Source organism: Vanessa cardui, chromosome 14 (assembly GCF_905220365.1).
Source record: "Vanessa cardui chromosome 14, ilVanCard2.1, whole genome shotgun sequence".
In the NCBI taxonomy this organism is placed as follows: domain Eukaryota; kingdom Metazoa; phylum Arthropoda; class Insecta; order Lepidoptera; family Nymphalidae; genus Vanessa; species Vanessa cardui.
This window is the reverse complement of record NC_061136.1, coordinates 2,125,572-2,143,695: the sequence shown is the minus strand read 5'-3', so window position 1 is coordinate 2,143,695 and position 18,124 is coordinate 2,125,572. Positions and strand designations below refer to the sequence as shown.

General features: G+C 32.6%; 1 protein-coding gene across 1 annotated transcript in view; it reads right to left on the bottom strand.

Annotated features, from left to right (window-relative positions):
• The window catches only part of LOC124535336 (transmembrane protein 135-like), an 86,408-nt gene extending 73,983 nt beyond the window's left edge, over positions 1-12,425 (bottom strand). Inside the window, exon 1 of the mRNA XM_047111524.1 lies at positions 12,058-12,425. The gene's annotated coding sequence lies outside the window, so the exon portion shown is untranslated. The remainder of the gene's footprint in view (positions 1-12,057) is intronic.
• Between the last annotated feature and the right edge of the window lie 5,699 nt (positions 12,426-18,124).

Here is an 18,124-nt window from a genome sequence, read left to right as displayed (position 1 = left end):
TATATATTGATATATGAAATTTTAACAATATCTTACGTCATCTTGAGAAGTGAAATGTTTCATACTAGAACAAAACACCAAGTATTGCTGCTTCTTGGTTAGCTAAAGGACTTGCACAAAGACCTACCACCAAATATTATAGGCGTAAACTATTAATTACATTGAAATATCTTAAATTATATTTTTCGTCTGCTAAAAATACACATGCCTACTTTGTAAGGCTTCTTATTTTAGTAGAAAGGGTCAGAAATGAATTTATTTAAATTTAGAACAAGCGATATAATGATGTCATAATTTTAATATTCATATATTTATTTATTATGGGAAAGTGCGAATTCTTGTCAAAATCACGTATGAAATTTCGCCAAAGGGAAACCGAGAGAGCACTTAGTGCCTATCAATCTAAGCTATTCCAACGATATCGCTCAGAAAATATGGACAAGAAAGCATTGGCTGAAAATAAAGTTATATTTATAGAATCAATAGCAGCTGAGGGCATAGCGGAAGAAGTACATTAAAGTCGAAAATTGCAGATTAAAATTCGAACAAGAACAAGTGCTTGAAACAACAACAACGGCCTGTAAATTCCCACTGCTGGGCTAAAGGCCTCCTCTCCCTTTGAGGAGAAGGTTTGGAACATATTCCACCACGCTGTTCCAATGCGGGTTGGTGGAACCCACATGTGGCAGAATTTCTATGAAATTTGTCACATGCAGGTTTCCTCACGATGTTTTCCTTCACCGCTGAGCACGAGATGAATTATAAAGACAAATTAAGCACATGAATCAGCGGTGCTTGCCTGGGTTTGAACCCGCAATCATCGGTTAAGATGCACGCGTTCTAACCACTGGGCCATCTCGACTTGAAAAATCCTGCACAAAAACCGTGTTATGTGACGATGAATGCCCCCCAATTGCAACAGACCATTAATTGCAAGATAACAAAGATAACAATCAATGGAACAACAGAGAGATTCTAGTGGAAATATCGAAACGTCTGCCTAAGTAATAGAAACCGAAAAATATGACTACAAATAAAGTCAAAACCAAAATAATAAAATAAATATAAAAGAAAAAGAGTAACTACTGAGTTTCTTGTCTGGTCTGCTTCACTTAATTGTAAAATGACGATTCAAAAGTGCGTATTTTGATTTGATTTGATATGAATTGGGTAATATATTACGCAAAGTTAAAAGTGACTGTTTATTATTTTTAAAGTATATAATAACGGTTATTTACTAACGTAAGTAATATTAAGACAGTATGTATTTGTGACGAAAAAGTATTTAACAATACTGAAATAGGTATTTTCTAAAGGAAATACGAATATACGGTTTCGAATAATAATACGTCCAATTTTATTTGCGCAAAGTTGAGTTCACAAAATCCAGTGTGCACGAAACTAGCGACAACTCGCTTCGTGTATTTTCAATTGATACTAACAGTCTCCAAAATTCTAGTTTTAAACTATTGCAACTATAAATTCATTTGATCATTTGGTAAATATTTAGTTTCTGAAATTTACGTTAAATACTTCTTTTACTTATGTAATTGTCTAAGCTATTCGATTCTTAAGTTTATCTTGCTTACATTGGAGTGGATTGGTTAGTTGTTGTTTGAAATCAAATCGACACGCTATTATTTGTCAATGAATCCGCGAAAAAATTTCGTTTTAATTTCGACGACCTCCGTGGCCGAGTGGTGTGTACACCGGTTTTCATGGGTATGTCACTCCTAGGTCCCGGGTTCGATTCCCGAGTCGATATAGATTTTATCATTAGTTTTCTATGTTGTCTTGGGTCTGGGTGTTTGTAGTGCCGTCGTTACTTCTGATTTTCCATAACACAAGTGCTTTAGCTACTTACATTGGGATCAGAGTAATGTATGTGATGTTGTCTTATATTTATTATTATTAAATGTCGACGAAATTGTTATCGTAATGATAGAAATTAAATTAAAGTGGAAATAATTAGTTAAGTGCAATGGTGTATTATATCAAATCAAAACAAACTTTATTAAAGTAGACTTTTACAAGCATTTTGGAATCGTCATTTTACAATTATGTGAAGCTACCACCGGTTCGGAAAGTAGATTCTACCGAGAAAAATCGGCAAGAAACTCAGTATTTACTCTTTTTTAACATTTAAAGAATACAAAGTCACCTTAGTGTAATAGAATTATTTAAATTAATATATCCTACTTGGAAGTCAACAGGTATTAACTCAGCGCTTTTTTATTATATATAAAATCTTGTATCGCATAATATGCTTTTTTTACCAATGTATTTTTTACAAACGATTTGAATTTACGAAACGACAAAGTTATAAGTAAAGATGTCATAATCATAAACTCTTATTAGTGCACAAAATAGCAGAGCTATTAGCATATGTCATGAAATACGTAATTTTAAGGTTAGTTTACATTTTTTCCTACTCTAAAACAAAAGTTACAGATAATTTAATTAGCTACAATATTAATTATAAGTATAAATAGCGTAAATCTCATATGAAACGAAATATTTGCCAAAATATACAAACAGTCGATTCAGTCCTTCGTCTGATTTTTTCGATTCTTTTTTTTATGGAATAGGTTGGCGAACGAGCATATGGGCCGCCTGATGGTAAGTGGTCACCATCACCCATAGCCAATGACGTTGTAAGAAATATTACGCCATATTGACGCCAAACGTTAAAACGCCTAAAAAAGTGGCATTCTAATTCTTCGCAAAATTTAAATTAGAACTGATAAGGCTTATGAGACAACATTCTAGTATTTAATAGTCTAAATTTAAGATCTTTTGAAAATAGTCACATAGTTAAATTTGTCATAATAATAACTTAATTAATGTTATAATCCGTCATCCATAGTATTTTTTCTGAGAATCATCAAATCGATATATCCCTGCTACCTCTGTTTTAGTACAGGAAATTGTTGGGCGTCTCATCGTAGTGAAGCTACTCACAAAACATTAGCTTGATAGGAATCAAGTGCAAAAAGGACCATTGATTCGTTTTTTAATGTGTTACTCCTATGTAAAATGAAATGAAAAATATTAGACTTAACTACTTAAAAGTCGATTTACGATTTTATAATTTAGTTATAATTATTGCTATATTTGGAGTCCTTTCAAACAAAAAAAAATATTATGAAAATCGGTCCACCCCGTGAAAAGTTATGAGGTAACAAACATGAAAAAAATACAGACGAATTGATAACCTCTCCTTTTTGAAGTCGGTTGAAAAAACAGCGGTACCCTCTCCGTCTTTTCAGTCGGCGCCACGGGATCGCTTTTGCGTGCTACCGTTACGAAAGGCAACATTGTAACGTTTTATTACAAATTGAGCGTCTAAAATTCTTTAAGCACGTTGAGACATGACATCTATGGACCATGGATCCTGGACTATTAAAATAATCATAATTTTAAATCAATATAAATCATATAAATAATAAACAATATTGTGTAAAAGATCTTAAGAGCAATGACCTTTAATTCTGTTACTAATCACTGTCACAATAATAATAAAGTCGCAAATATATGAAAAATGTCTTCCATCCTTAATACACTTCGTTTTAGCTATTAATTAGCTTCTCTAACTTTCCCTTGAGTTACTTAAGCAATAAGCGCTCGTAAAGGAAACTAATTGCATTGACTCGGAAACTGTGATAATGTAATTCAAACTTTATTTCCTTCGAATAAAATTTAAAATTATTCGTCTATTCGTGTTTTGTTAAGGGATAAGAAGCAAACATGTAATTGACTGTGTCCGTATACTTGTGTTTTTGACAAGAGAACGACGCTGCCCTCATAAAATTGTCACGTACAGAAAGCTCGTAAATAGCCCTGGGGTCTGGTCGCACCCTTAGTCGAAAACAATGGCGATTCAAACGAGAATAGACGAAAACAAAGTGAAAACGAAATGCCTTAAATTTGTTGATTCTGAGACTTGTATATTATGTGATCGTTGATGTTTGAAATTCGTTACTGACATAAGTACGACACAACATAGATGTAGCATCGGCATATTCAAAAAAACCGATTACTGCCGATTTATACAACCAATAGAAATAGCTCCCTATCGCCCCATTTGAAGCTATTCGTCGCTATAGATTCTCGCGTCAGTTCAACCTGAGAGAGCAAGTGCATGTAAATCAATGTGTCAAATTGACGAATATATTAGTCATATGATACTACATGTTATTACGTTTGTAAAGATCATATTCACATAAGAAATAAATACTAATAATTAGGGATAGCGTACTTAATTCGGATGTGATCGGTTTTACGAATTTTGCCGATGCCGATCTAAGTTATGTCGTACTATACATATCGATATTGTTACAAACTGAGTTACAAACTGAGTAATTAAAAAATTAAAACTATAACACGGTGTAACAATTGAAAACTAGGTGACACTTATCTTATTACACCTTTACTGTGCAATGAAAAGAATTTTTTCATCGTTTACAACATCATAGTTCCGCGTAGCAACAACTAAAACTGGCGTTTATAACTTTTATGATATTAACACTTGTTTTAAATATGTTTGTGATATGATAACTCGAAAAACTTATTTGTAAATCATTAATTTCGGTTATAATAATTAACTATTTTTATTGTTCAGTCAGAGTAAGAAAACCTACGTTAGTTTTCAAATTCATTCCTTTATCAAGTCTTCAGCTCTTGGTACCTTATGAATCTAAACATAGAATCATTGCGACGCAATATATGATTTTCGCTCATACTGACCACATGAAAATAGATCTTATGGTGACGAACCTTTTCTTACCCTGACTGTACATCAGTAACTCGTAAATGGTTACTGATAACGAGCGTTTAAATTAAGATACGATCCGTTAAAATGGTTGATACAAACGTACTATATCTTATCTTAAGAAACGCTTTATAAGGACGTTTTTATATTATGCCTCGTAAAAAGATCTACCCGTCCGTAATGTGTGAGAACCTATTATGTCAATTAAAGTTAAATGATACTTGTATACATGATTCAAGAATAAATAGACGAACATACAAATAAACATAATTACAAATTTTATGTACGGAGATAATTGCTATATTCCCCAGTCGCAAGAACACCAGATTGGACACTTTTTTGTAGGTTTCCTTTGCGCGAACAATACCAAATTTCAAGGTCAAATTTAGTCAAAAACCCCTGAATTCCATTTACTTTTTACAATAAATAAATAAATATTAGTCAAATATTATATTATAATATGAGACAACATCACATACATTACTCAGATCCCAATCAGATCAAAATCAGAAAATCAGAAGTAACGACGTTATCACAAATACCCAGATCCAAGACAACATAGTGGCGTACCCATGAAAAACGGTGTACACACTACTCGAACACGGAGGTCAAATGTATTTAATATATCTACCTGGTACGTGTGTGTATTCTCCAATACGGGAAGCACTTACTAACTGCGTGGTGGAATTAAGTCCAAACGTTAAACAAGAGGCCTTAGCTTAGCTATGGCTTTTAAATGCTTTACATTTTAATTTAAGATGATTGCAAGCAGTAAATAATTCATATTTCCAAATGTATATAAATATTACAAGCAAGTTTCGAAGCTAGTGAAAAATCTTAGTAAACTTGAAACGAAGTCAACACCGGGTCAAAACCGCGAGAGGTCGCAGCGTTAAACTTTCCATTGTTTACTGTATAATTGAAAAGTTCCGGAATAAAATAATAGCTCAGGTATTTTCAACGTAAAAGCATATTTCGCCGTTAGATTGAATTCCTTGATTGTACTCACAATATTTAATCAAACAACTCCGTTTTCTATTTATTCTGCTCGCGACAAATATTTGTAACAAGGAAAAGTTTAAAGTCGTTTCTTTAACTGTATCTTTACATTTTAGTAATAAAGTGTATATTATACTAATATTTACTTGGTGGTAGGGCTTTGTGCAAGCCCGTCTGGGTAATTACCACCCACTCATCAGTTATTCTACCGTCAAATAACAGTACTCAGTATTGTTGTGTTCTGGTTTGAAGAGTGAGTGAGGCAGTGTAACTACAGCACAAGGGACATAACATCTTAGTTCCCAAGGTTGGTGGCACATTGACGATGTAAGGAATAGTTAATATTTCATTGTCTATGAGTGATGGTGACCACTTACCATCAGGTAGCCCATATGCTCGTCCGCCAAACTATACCATAAAAAAAAAACTATATATCATTTATAGAAAAATACAAAACGGTGTAAGAGTTGAATTTTTTTTATCTTGACGTAGCTTAAAAGTAGCAACGGTTGTAACAAATAAGATTTGATTCGATATGGAAACTTTTTCGAATAAGCCTCTTTAGTATTTATTTAGGTCGAGCTAATTTGTTTTTTGATAGTCTTAAGTACAATTGAGTTATTTACAAAATGAAATAACTTTGTATAATACTATTACACATGTTAAATATAATTTGAGATTATAGATGTTTTTCTTTAATTTTAATTAAGCATTATCGATGTAGTTTCGTCTTGATATAACTCAAATACAAACATAATGAAATGAATAATAATAATCAACAGATTTTAAAGTATTTACAGACAATGGAAGAAGTAATTATTTAAAAAAAAAATTGTTTGTCAAAAATCTAATTTACGGACACAGTGACGTCACATTTTATTATAACAACGTATACAATTTTGTTCGTGTCTTATTTACATCATTCAAATGGAAGACAGTTATTTTGTTGCCATTTTATCTGTCTCAGATGACTTGTTTTGTAATAAATAGTAAGGGATCTAATACATCTGCGCAAACAAGCGAAGCAGAAGCAAACATTTGTAAAGCTATGATCACAACTCTGTAATATAACAAATTTCAGTGCTGACTTGCATACAGGAGCTTTACATAACATAGACTATAATTTATTTTTATTCGCTTAGTCACTTTTGTTTTACATGATACTAAAAATCGAATTCAATATTTAGATAAAGAATACTGTTTATTATAGGTAACTACTAAAAAAAAAACTATTAAAAATTTTCAAATTAAAGTCGCAATAAAATAAAGTCGCTTACCACTGTCAATTCCTATGTATGCTTAGATCTTTAAAATGATTAGTGATAGTATTCAAGGTTTGCTCTTAATATCTTTTACACAATTTTATTCACACTTATTTCATAGTACGAAGTCGCTTTCTCGGTCCTTCTTAATATCTTTTACACAATTTTGTTCACACTTATTACATAGTATAAAACAAAGTCTCTTTCTCTGTCCCTATGTCCCTATGATTAAATCTTCAAAATAAAGCAACGGATTTTGGTGCGGTTTTTTTTTTAATACATAGAGTGAATCGAGAGGAAGGTTTTTTATAATATAAGGAAAAATAGTAAAGAAACACTGATAATTTTAGAAGTTTCTAATGTGATGTACAACAACAACAACAGCAACAACAGCCCGTTAATTCCCACTGCTGGGCTAAAGGCCTCCTCTCCCTTAGAGGAGAAGGTTTGTAACATATTCCACCACGCTGTTGCAATGCGGGTTGGTGGAATACACATTTGACAGAATTTCTATGAAATTTGTCACATGCAGGTTTCCTCGCGATGTTTTCCTTCACCGCCGAGTGAAATGAATTATAAAGAAAAATTAAAAACATAAATTAGCGGTGCTTGCCTGGGCTTGAACCAGCAATCATCGGTTAAGATGCACGCGTTCTAACCACTGGGCCATATCGACTCACTGTGACTGTGATGTACGTAATAAACAAATTCTGTAGTATATTTAGTATTAGTATTGCACCCGCGTACGAGCGAAGCCGGTGCGGGGCGCTAGTATTTTCATAATAAAGTTTCGAGTGTGTAGAGAAAACGGATGTTCTAAGTTCTCCAGCATGAAGATTGAAGTGGTATCCTTTATGAGCGCTCGCTACTTTGTTGTAAATGCTATCCCAAGTTCGTATATTTGCAGATTTGTCATTCGATAAAATTTTATAACGATTTTGTTATTTAGCAAGTTTGTTTTATATTGGATATTGAATGGAGTTTGTAATTATTACTAATACAAGAGTATTCCACTTAATAACTTATAACCCCTTTAATTAACTTACAAATTTCCGATACTATCCGATACGTTCGGTATTTGCAGCGCTGTTTTTTTCGAGAATCCGCAATGAATATCATAGATTTTTCCAGACGTCGACGTCGCGTCAAAATAATATCAAAGTTGTCTATTTTTTTACCTCTTTGGTTGGAATAAGCTATATCATATTAAACACTACATCGATTTATACATTTTATCAACGGACAAAAATATTGAATTAATATTGAATCCAGTTAAAACTAGTTTGAACAAGTTATCGATCCAATAATATTGTCGGTGATGTATTATGTATTCATATCTATTACATCCAAGATTAATCTATAGCGTTACCCCTTGATTGTTATGGGTAAAATTATCCGTTACGCTTCTTCGAACAATGAATCGTTGAAATTAATTACATTTGAAATTCCTGCAACAGACCCTACCGAATATCCTCGTCTAATTAACTTTAAGAGGTAAATTCATCGTTATATTGATTATTTACTTTAATTATATATAAGGACACAGATCCTGTGATCCTACGTTCAAGGTAAGGTCAGGCTGATGAAAGTTGAAGTGTAGAAAGAAGCCTTGAAGTGAAGCTGTTGGTTCTGTGTGAACTTTTCGGTTCTATCAAAATTCCTCCCCATCATATTATAAAAATATATCGAGTAAACCTATGTTTGCACAGAAACTTGTATACTGTATACGTGCCTGTGGAGATGCCGGTGTCACTGGGGATGGCTCCCAAGCCATGGTCGAAATGACTGACATTATAATCTTTACTTCATTATTACCGCTTACTACTACTAGTACAATACAGATATATATGGTACATATATAAACTGAACAGTACAGTATATAAGAGTACTAATTGCTTCAAAATTGTAATACAAACGTTTTAGAAAAGATTTATAATATCTATCTTATTGAGATATAGATGATAGGCTGAAAGCAAATCACATCAGTCTGCGAAGAATTTAAGAGTGTGCGGTAATTATAAAGATACTGATGATTTAATATTGGGCCTTATTATATTTATTAATGGTGCTTTAGAATAACTATTGATTAGTGGAAAGTCTTCTTTAACAATAATATATGTATATGTTATCACTTCAATATTAACCATTCCTTACATCGGCAATATGCCACCTTGGGAACTAAGATGATATGTCCCTTGTGACTGTAACCACTATTGGCTCAATTACTTAGCCCCAATTAGTACCGATTAGCTTTAAAATAAGCCCTGAATAGGTAACGAACGTACGACTATGCAAAATTATAAAAAAAAAAAAAAAATCTATAATAAAAGTATTTAGTTTTATGCTACAATTAACATTATTTAACAATTTACTCCGGTTTACTAATAAAATATTTGAAGGTATATTTTTTTGTTTCTTAGTGGTAGGGTTTTCTCAATGTTGGTTGCCAACATTGGTTGTTGGCACCACATTGCTAATCTATATTAATATTATAAATGTGAAAGTAAATCCGTCTGTCTGTCAGTCGCTCTTTCACGACACAAACCCTCGAACCGAATTGATGAAATTTGGTATGAAGCAAAATTGAACTTCAGTAAAGGACATACAGTACTTTTTGCCCGACACATTACAACTAACAACCAACGCATGCAAACGCAGCCGCAGGTGACTAGTATGCTATAGTTTTACATTTCTATATACACTGGTGACACATCCCATCAGTTGACCTATTTGTCAGTCTATCTACCATAACTGAAAAGGAGACACAAGAACCCGCAAATACTGCTCATATTATCACTTAATACGCAAAGCACACCAGTAGACCAATAATACGATCATATTGTGTGAATATGCAATCAAGTTGATATTGACTATACTCTCGTAGTCTGAGCTGACCTAAGTTAATAAGTAAGGCAAGGTCTATCATTGGCACTTTTATTTAAAAATAACTATTGAATTGAGGATTGTTCTTTTCTTAAATGTATAAATAAATTACAAGCTCCATTTGAAAGTATTTAAGAAAAGTATTTGAGTACAGGTACTCATAGATGTTTCATAGTTTGGCTAAGGTACTTCCCTGGCTTTTCCATTACGTAGAGCCTCAATTAGCGTGACAGAGTATGAACAAAAACAACGCATGCCATATTAATGGAATATTTTAAGTAATTCTTAAAAATTAAAATATATTTTTTTTTGTATTTTATTTATTTATATTTATATTTGACGACCTCCATGGTCGAGTGGTATGTACACCGGTTTTCATGGGTACGCCACTCTGAGTTTCCGGGATCGATTCCCGGCCGAGTCGATGTAGATTACCATTATTTTCTATGTGGTCTTGGGTCTGGGTGTTTGTGGTACCGTCGTTACTTCTTATACATTGGGATCAGAGTAATGTATGTGATGTTGTCTCATATTTATATTTTATTTATATTAATATATAAGTCAATTTTTTTTATTGTATTTATAACATGGATATTCAATAAGACGCTACTTTGACTTTTTGTTCATTATTGTGAAACACGTGATTTGCAGTGAGGCCTATGTAATTAATGGATGCTACTTATGGAGGACTTTCTCCTGGACCATCATTTAGGTATTATCATTTAAGGTATGATATAATTATGTGATAAACTATCATTGCTTTTGCTTGTTAAATTATTAATAATATATTAATTCCTTTTCGCAATTATCAATAAGTACACGAAGCTAGAATTAAGGTTGATAAACGTAAATGTAAAAAAAAATAAAATTATGACTACAATAGCTATTATCATGGTTAAATAAATATTTGTGCTTCATAAAATCTTTTATGGTCTTATAACCTAAAAATAATATAATGTTCATCACCATAAATAAATCTTACAAGCGTGATATAAATAATAAACACAAATTGAATACATGAAAATTAAGTATTAATTTTCTGGATTTGTACTCGCACTAGGATTAAGATTCACACATTCTATCAACTGAGCCACACCAGCTTCAATATTACCTCACGTGTTTATATTTAGATTTTATAGAGCGCAAGGAATAGTAAGGTCGAGTGTGCATACGGTGTAAATTCACGATGCAATCTTCACAAGCACTTCGGAATTGCAACAAACTGTGTTTTACCCACAAGGACGTCGCATGCTCTGTTTTCTCGAGTGTTATATTGTTACGTTTACTAAACAACTCGCATAAAACGTCAACAAACACAGTCGTAACATATTAGATCGACTGAAAATAATTTGAGTATTTTACATACTTTAGTACGGGCCTATAATTCTTCTTGACTTCCAGGCTGGATATGTTGTATACATATACATTTTTATTTATTAATAAGGAAAACTTACAAAACATACCATTATAGGTTTTAATAAAGATAATTAGATTTTATCTAAGTGTTGTTTCAATTAAAAGTTATCACGGCATGGAAAAGAACAGTTTTATCTATTAACCTAACACAACTTTTTTTCTACTTCTATACAAAAGGGGAAACAAAATATACTACCAATAATAAAGCAATATAAAATGCAAATTACAAAAGACAATAACAAATTTGGTAATTCATTACTAAGCAAATTAAAAATTAAAAATAAATAAAATGAAACCTTTTTTTTTAGGTAACAAATATTTTGTAGCAAACATTACAAACAAACAACTGTAATACAAAACGTAAACGACATAATATACACGTGATCGATGTTGAAGGACTGAAAGGTGACTTATATTAATACAGTTTGTAAAATGACGATTCCAAATTGCTTGTTAAGACCTTCTTGAATTAGGTTTATTTTGAATTTTTACTACTGACATTTGATCTACAAATTTTACGTATGAACCTATATCTCTTATATTTACACATTACCGTTTTTTGAAGGACGAGAATGATATCAAATTTAATTAAGTATTTATAACTTCATTGGATAATCTCGTTGCTTCTAATTATGTCTATTCATTCACCAAACAAATTTTTTTTATTAGTAATATATTTCTCAAATAGTCCCACAGTTTGTATACAATAAAAAAACCAGTACTTACCTCCAGATATTTGTAGCACAATTCTTCAAATAAAATCAAAAATCAAGGTAGTGTTAATTAACTATTAACAAAGCATTGAGCTAACACTGGATCAATAATATAAATTTCTACAAACACACACAGTATAAATAAGTTAATTTAACCTAATACAGATAAGCTAAAAGTAATTTAAAAAAATCAAATGATAATAAAATAGCGTCTCCCGCGTAATTGGTTCTCGTGTAGGTTCAATATTTATCGCTCTGGAAGGGCCAAAATAACTTAACGTTGAGTTAAATCGCGTTTGTTCAGTACACATGAAATAAAACAATTTAGCGCTGTAGGTAATCTGATTTCCTTCGCACACAGTGTTTTCTTATCATGTGCTAACAATTAATTTTGTAACTGAATTTAATCAGCTTAGTGCGAGTTTTATATATAACACTTGAGAAGGAAAATTTGTGGACAACAACAACAGCCTGTAAATTTACCACTGCTGAGTTAAGGTTTCCTCTCCCTTTTGAGGAGAAGGTTTGGAACATATTCCACCACACTGTTCTAATGCGGGTTGGTGGAATACAGGTTACACTTGCAAGTTTTCTCACGATGTTTTCCTTCACGCACGAGATTAATTATAAACACAAATTAAGAGTATGAATATTTAGTGGTGCTTGCCTGGGTTAAAACGCGCTGTCATCGGTTAAGATGCCTTCGTCGTGTCGTTCTAACTATTGGGCCATCTCTCTGGAAGAAATGAGGAATTTAAAGTTTGATTCTGACATTTCATCTTAATTTTGACCAAACAAGTTCTTCGATAAAGTTACCCGTCTTTAAAAATAGCTATTGTATTTGGTCTCATGAATTCCTGAGATTTTATTTGAAAGTAATTTCAGTCGAAAATATTTTCGAGGAAAAGTAATGAATGAATGAAATGAAATATACTTTATTGTACTCCTCAAACGCAAATAAAGAAAGTTTAGGATTAAACGGAGAAAAAAAAAACAAAATTAGTAAAATGTAAAAACAACAAATTCAAAAGTTCTGTATTTATTGGCAAAAGAATTGGATCGCCGAGTCAAGACCGTTCATACATTGATGCTGCAGGAAATACCAACTATTCTCTACATCTCGGATGTGATAACAACAGCGGGAACTAAGTTGTTATGTCACTCATGCCTGTTGTAACAAAGGCTGACTTACCCTTCAAACCGGAACACGGCAATAAGTATTGCTGTTTGGCTGATCAAATTTGTGATGAGTGGCTGGTTTTACCCAGAGTTTTGCACAAAGTTTTACCACCAAGCAGGGCTTTGAGCCATTATTTTTTATGTAATGAAAGATCAGATTGTAATATTTTATATTATGTATTTATTTGTCGAAACGCAAAAGCTTCATCAAAAGTATAACTCGCCTCATTGCCTCCACTGGTGACAGGAGGGCTGGAACGTTTTTTGCCCAGAGGATCGGAATTTCGATTCAACGGGGAAATGCTGCTAGCATTCTTGCCACCATTCCACGCGGTCAAGATTTGTACAGTAACTAGTTTTATTTAATATTTTAATGTTAATGATTCTTATGTATTTATAACTTGAAAATAATCTAGTATATAGTTTAGTATCATAAAGAGGTCAAATGCCGCATTTTAAAAAGCTTTTCTACCAATATCAACAAGATATGATTTGTCAATTTTTCTCTAAAATACGAAATTTATAATCAACGAAGTATCCGTTTTTCTTGGCGTGCTGATTGAGAGCTCTAGTGATGTCTTTTATTTTATCGAATACTTCTTGCAGCGTGAGATTAGAAATGGTCCGTTTCTTTTCACGAGGGATCGCTTTGAATCGATTCTTTTGACGTAATGCGCTTCTTATGTAGCTCGGAAGGTCTGGAAGAGAAATATATTGGAAATAATATAAATATCCAGTGGAAATGGAAATCTACACATTAATTTCGATGTTGAAAGACATTCATTCATTTGAACACCTCCGTGGTCGAGTTACTCCCGGTTCCTGACCGCGTCGATATAGAAAAAGTTCCTTAGTTTTCTATGTTGTCTGGGTATTTGTGGTAACGTCGTTACTTCTTCTTCTGAACTCAGAAAGAGTTTGTTTGGGATCAGAGTTATGTATGTGATGTTGTCCATTTTTAAAAAATAAAAAAAAAATCATTCATTGTGTCTCAAATGTCTTACCTTGCCTTACTGTTGTTGAAAAAAAGGGTATATGGTTAACCCATAAATGGGGTATAAATTCCTTGGGATCAGTCCTAAGACGACTACATAAAAATTCAGGAATCGTATCGAAATTATTGTCTTTTTTTTGTATGTGTAAATGTTTTCGTTTTAACTTAAACCCAAAAATTATGAAATCATCATGAAATTCACTCTAGTCGTTCCAATAGTCTGAATTTGAAGTAGTTGGAACTGTGAAGGGCAAACACTCATAAAATAATATTGTAACAAATTCTAATTCAAATTATACTTTATGAAGTAAATATACAAGAACTTGTGAATTTCTTTAAGCTTCATTTCAATTTGAATGTATATTAAAACCACCTTCAACAAACGCTGCGTCTTTTGGAACTAACTTTATGTATATCGGCTCAGTATTTTAAGTCAAGTATTACATAACAAGCAATCCTTATCGTATAATATTCATTCATTCATTCATTCATTAACCTTTCATAAAATAGATTGGAACCATTTCAAGGTCAACTGTAGCACCACGTGGGCTCATTGGTCAAATCAAAGCGCGCGTTTACCCGAATTCATTTTGAAGAGCCCAGTGTTAAGATGCACCCTACTGAATACTCATGTGCTTAATTTGTGTTTATAATTCATCTCGTGTTTAACGCTGAAGGAAAACATCGTGAGCAAACATGCATGTCTCTAATTTAATAAAAATTCCACATATGCATTCCATAGACCAACATTGGAACGGCTTGGTGGAATATGTTCCAAAACTCCTCAAAGGGAGAAGAGGCCTTAGCTTAGCAGTGGGAAATTTGATTGTTGTTGTACCCGATTTCGTGTTACACACACCCGTCCGTTTTTACGACATCAGTCCCACAGATCTCAGATAATACAGATAAGTCACAAATAATAACAAATAATTTATTAGTCAAGGTATGCATTGTAATACTCTCAATAAGTTAACAAATCAATAGCATACCTCCGGCCATGGAGTACTCATACTGCGATACAACGAACGAGATCGTGAGCACCGTCAACGCGACGGTCGCAAACATCCTCTTCCGAGCGCTGTTTGCTGTTCTTTTGTTTTCAAAACTGACTCCTTTCACCATGGAATAGTTACAGAGTATATTGTGTACAGATGATTCTAGTTATAGTTAGATGATACTTGTTCTTGATTGTATTTGTTTGTTTCAAATTATAAATTCGATTTGGATAAATTTGTATTTGTGTGGGTGTCGTATTGTTTTGTTAATCGATATTGTTTTCGCCGAGTTTATGAGTTTGTATTCATGTAACGTTTAAAACTAATAAACATAAAATATTTTAATATACGTCATATTATAGCTAAGAATAATATTGTCTATAGTCCTCTATATTTTGGCACTAAATCGAAACATACATGCAAACAAGAGGCCACTACATCATTTGCCTGTTTTGTTAGTATTTAATACCTTATTGTGACTTATGATTGTTAGTAGCTACTTGGAAATACAGTGATCATGTCGAATCAATGTCTCTTTTTCCATGATACCGATATACACAATAGTGTGTGTGTGTGTGTGTGTGTGTGTGTGTGTGTGTGTGTGTGTGTGTGTGTGTGTGTGTATGTACTTACACTTATACTGACAAAAGAGGGTTTTAATCTATTTTTGATAAAAAATCCTACAAATATAATTAATAATGTACACTTAGTATATGACTAGATAAGGTCTTACTAGTCTCATATTTACCACTCCATATTTCAAACACAAGTATCAAGATTTTTTAGCTAAGTACGGAATCAAAATGTTATGTTTTGACTATTAAATGAAGTCATTTTTCACTTGGCTTTAAATGGATACACAAATCATTTAAAACAAAAGCAGATTAACAACATTAAAATCAATTTATAATAAGTATCGTATCGTATATTTTCGTGGTAATTGTTCTCCACCTAAGCCATTAACTTAAGAGGTTTAATTATGCTAATCAACGTTCTGATAAGGAAAATGTATTTTCATTCGGTATTTTTTTCGTTATTTCTAACCTTCTCTAATGACGGGAAGAAGGAAAAATCTTACCTAATCTTTTAATACTGTATAATATTTCTCGCTACAAATTATAATTGACCTAGAAAAATACTTGCAAAAGATTTGTTGGATTGTTACAGACTTTAATCATGGCCGATTATAGTTACAGCTTTAAAGCTTAAAGTTAAATTTCATTGTAGGAGTTATAATATAAATATACATATAAATATAAATATTGGACAACATCACATACATTACTCTGATCCCAATGTAAGTAGCTAAAACCAAGTGCTTATGAGTTGTTATGGAAAATCAGCAGTAACGACGGTACTATAAACACCCAGATCAAGACAACATAGAAAACCAATAAACTATTTCTACATCGACTCGGCCGGGAATCGAACCCGGGATCTTTGAGTGACTTACCCATGGAAACCAGTGTACACACTACTCGTCCAAGGTGGTCGGAGGAGTTATTAATTGGTTGAAAAAAAAATCATATTAATTTAAATACAACAATTTATATAAAAAATATCACACAAATTATTTGTTAAAAATAGAACACAATCAAATTAAGAAATTAAGTATGTTCCCGTATTTTCTTTCAATTTTACCCCTACTAAATGTAAATAATAATATTATTATTGCAATATGAATAAATGTAGAAGTATCTATTATAAAACTACTCTGTACTATTTTCTAGTTGCAGTTACAATTGACGACTACGGTTGTTTAACATCTTTTAAATACGACATGCGATTATAGACTTTCGTAGCTGTCGATACAGCCTGTATTGCTTTGACCCATATCATTATCTGCTCTTGGCACTGTAGGTCCATCCGGAAGGCGTAAAACTCCTTCAACGTTAACATTTTGTTTGAATTCGTGTTCTTGTGTTTTGTGAATGGAGTTTGTTTTCCGAATATAAGATCATTTTTGTGTTTTTATTTTTATTCCAAACATCCATTGTTTCATTGTTAGTGTACAAACTTTAGTGGAGACGAAAAGCTGGTGAGGTATTCTCTTTGGTCAAAAAATCATTGTATCCTGTCTGAATAGTTTTAGCGGTATCGAATCCCACTAATATTACAAATGCAAAAGTTTCTGAGGATGTATGTTTGTTACTCCTATGCGAAAAAACTACTAAAAGAATTTGGATGAAATTTTACAGTAACATGGGTTATACATCAGAATAACACTTAGGCTACGTATAAAAAAGTATAGTAATAGCCTGTAAATTACCGACTGCTGGGCTAAGGCCTCCTCTTCCATTAAGAGGGTTTGGAACATGTTCCACCACGCTGTTCCAATGCGTTGTGGAATGCACATGTGGCAGAATTTCGATGAAATTAGATACATGCAGGCTTCCTCACGATGTTTTCCTTCAGCACCGAGCACGACAAGAATTATAAACACAAATTAAGCACATATACATATATGTAGTGGTGCTTGCCTGGGTTGAACCCGAAATCATCGATTAAGATGCACGCTTTCTAACCACTGGGCCATCTAAGTTCAGGCTACATATATTAAGATACATATCAAGTACGCACGGGGCAAAGCCGGGTCGCGTCGCTAGTAAAAAATAAATTTCGACAAGATTCCTGTATGCCATGTCAATATTTATAAATAAAAGGTATTATTCACCGGAGATAAGTAAATAAATATTTATGTTATTAAAGGAAGTTATTCCCCAATACGAGGGAAATTACAAGGAATTATTTGATAAAATACACATTCTTTTTTTTATAACATACTAGCAAATATTAGTAAGAGGTTTGTGTTGATTTCAGATAAATAAATAAATAAATATGAGACAACATCACATACATTACTCTGATCCCAATGTAAGTAGCTAAAGCACTTGTGTTATGGAAAATCAGAA